Consider the following 2,914-nt stretch of genomic DNA (forward strand, 5'->3'; position numbering starts at 1 on the left):
CCCCCCCCCCCCAGCCCAGCAGAGGCCCCTGGCCTTGGTTCTCCAGACAGGTCTTGGTCACTCAGCACCAAGGGCCTGTTCCCAAAGGCCTTGTCGCCTGCTAGTGGCCAAGGCTTGGGCCAGGTGGCTTCTCACTGGCTCCCCCACCCCCAGGTGACCAGACTGAGAGATAGCACCTGACAGGGTGACCACCCCTGGGGTAGGAGTGGTGTAACTGAGTTAGTGGCTTAATTGGGGGCTGGGAGATTAAGACGGAGGAAACAAGGCCTATCTAAGATCCAAAAATGATAGGCTGAGGACCTAGGACCAGGCAGGGCCACGGCTGCTCACGCTACTGCCCAGAGCAGAGCTGTTCACACAACTGCTGTTTCATAGCCTGGCGGAGTATGGAGCTATCCAAACCACCTTCCACCCTCCTTAAAGCCAGCTGCTCCCCTCACCCCAGCCATTGGCCCACCCATTCAGCTCCCAGGGGACAGCACCGCCTGCCAACAAATGGGTTTTGTCCCCATCCAGCCTCTGCCCTATGACCTGCTCTGCAAGGTGTGTGGAAGTCCGGCAGGGCCAGAGCTGGGGACTCAGTCCCTCTGGGGAAGCAGAAAGTTCCAGCCCAGTGTGAAGCCACCTCAGCCATTCCAGCCTCAGCCAGCCACTTGTTCCTGTGGCTTCTCAAGCAAGCGCTCTCAGTACAATTAATGATTGGCCCTGAAGAGGGAACAACACAAGTCATGGGAGAAAAAATTCCTCAGGGCAACACAGTCCGGAACCAGGCCAAACAGCACCCCATGGGGGTCTTCCTCAATTCCAAACCTGCCTGGCCTGTTCCCAGAAAAACTAATGACCCAAGTTTCTCCTTCGAGGCGGTCGGTCATTCTGGAGCTGTGGCAGGCACAAGCGTCCTTTCACTCTTCTGAGCAAGTCCTGGCTGTGACCTCAGGGCCACCTTTGTCCCTGGAGTCTGCACTCAGGACTAATTCCAATGACTTGTTCCCCACAGACTCTACCCCCATGGATAAGTAAGGAACAAGATAGAAACCTCCCCCCGCCATATTTCACACCCAAATGCTAAATTTCGCCTCCCCACCCCCATCTTCATTTTTCCCAGCTCAGAGGCTGGAGTTTTCTGCAGAGAAGGGCTGAGTGGTGTTCATCCCTGGGCCGAGGTTGAGCAATGCTGAGGAGGTGAATGTGTGACCCAAGTAGACAGCAGGGCTGTGTGGATCTCAGAAACCTCCCCAGCGGGAAGCCATCAAGGAGCGAGGCCCCTGGCCAGCTCCTGAGGGCTCTGAAGGGTGCCCTGCAGGGTGGCGCGTGCTGAGAAACCTGGCGGAGAACATCCAAACACACCAGGGCTGCCATTTGCTTTCTTAAACAGCCATTCCTCATTGGGGGGTGGTCCCCCGATCCTAGAGGTCTACAGTGGTAATCCTGGGGGTCCTCAGCTCTGTTCAGTATTTCCAAAATCCAAATGGCAGACAGGCGTGCACTCGGGGTGAGGCCGGCCAGCAAACCCAAATGCCAGGGTTCTTTGGTCATGGCTCAGAGTGTGCCTCATGGGGTAGAATATCACTAAGGGGATCTGTGGGGGTGACAAGGCCAGTCAGTGCTGTTGGATAATCCACATCAGTAAACCCTACCCCTCCCCTGCCCTCACTGTCCCTGGGATGCCACCCACACACTTACGTCCTTCTGTTCCTGCTTTAGCACTCAACGAATTTCTTTTTAATGTGAATCTGGACAGGCTGTAAATGAATCTGTCTCCAAAGATTATTTTACTTTTAAAAAAAAGTTTGTTTCCATATTATTCCTTACAAAAAAATATTGCTTTCATGTATTACTCGGGCAATCTTTAAATTAATGAATTTTTCTTGCATTTTCTATAAAAGTAATTTTGCTTTTATTTAACAAAAACACATCATGTCTACTATGTGCCAGCCACTGTTACAGCAAATGGAATGTTCACAACATATGTGAATATTTTTTGTGAGCAAAATTTATTTTTTTATTGAAACATGATTGTACATATCTGAATATGAATTCATTTAATCCTCATAACCTATGAATATGTATTATTATGACCGATGTATAGATGAAGAAACTGAGGGATGAGAAATGACTTGCCCAAGGTCATGAAGGTGTATAAATTGGGAAGCCAGGATTCAAACCCAGGCAGTCTGCTTTTATAACAATTATGCTACACCACCTTTCCTATAATGTGCTCGTTACAGAAAAGTTATACAATATAGAACACGTAAAAAAGAAAATAAAACCACCCATAATCCTACACACACACACACACCCAAAAATAACCACACACCCAAAGATAACCTCTTCTGGAATATTTCCTTACAGTCTCTTTATTAAATATAGCTATAGATCCACTGAAAATGTAGAAAGCTAGAGGACAGAGTTACAATTTATCTCCTTCGTGCATTTCCACCAATAACACACTGGGCACATATTCCCAAGTTACTTTCAAAATGCAAAAATATGTTACAAAATCAAGGTCAAGAGTTTGGATCCTCATGCAGGCCAGCTGCCAAAAAAAAATTTTTTTTAAGGCAAAATGGTTTATTCACTGGCTGTATAACATTATAGGCTGCAAATCTGTCCTGTAGTTTTGTTTTGTCCTTAACCTCTTCCCTGGTTTCCCACACAGGTGAGTGGCAAGAGGCAGCTCAGATGTCACTTCCTCAAAGTTACCCCAAATTTCACCCAAACAGAGGAGGGTCAAAGTAGGTTGAAGGATGCTGACAGCGTCTCATCTTCCCATTCCCACAGGTGGGGAGACAACAGAAAGCGGGAGCCTGGGGAAGGAGCTTTTATCCCTCTCCTCCCCAAAAGGGAGGTGTGCTCCGGACTGGGGTTGGAAGGGAGAGGATGTCTGTGGAAACCTCTGGCAGAGGCCCTGCCT

Source organism: Galeopterus variegatus, unplaced genomic scaffold (genome assembly GCF_000696425.1).
Source record: "Galeopterus variegatus unplaced genomic scaffold, G_variegatus-3.0.2 Scaffold219, whole genome shotgun sequence".
Classification (NCBI taxonomy): domain Eukaryota; kingdom Metazoa; phylum Chordata; class Mammalia; order Dermoptera; family Cynocephalidae; genus Galeopterus; species Galeopterus variegatus.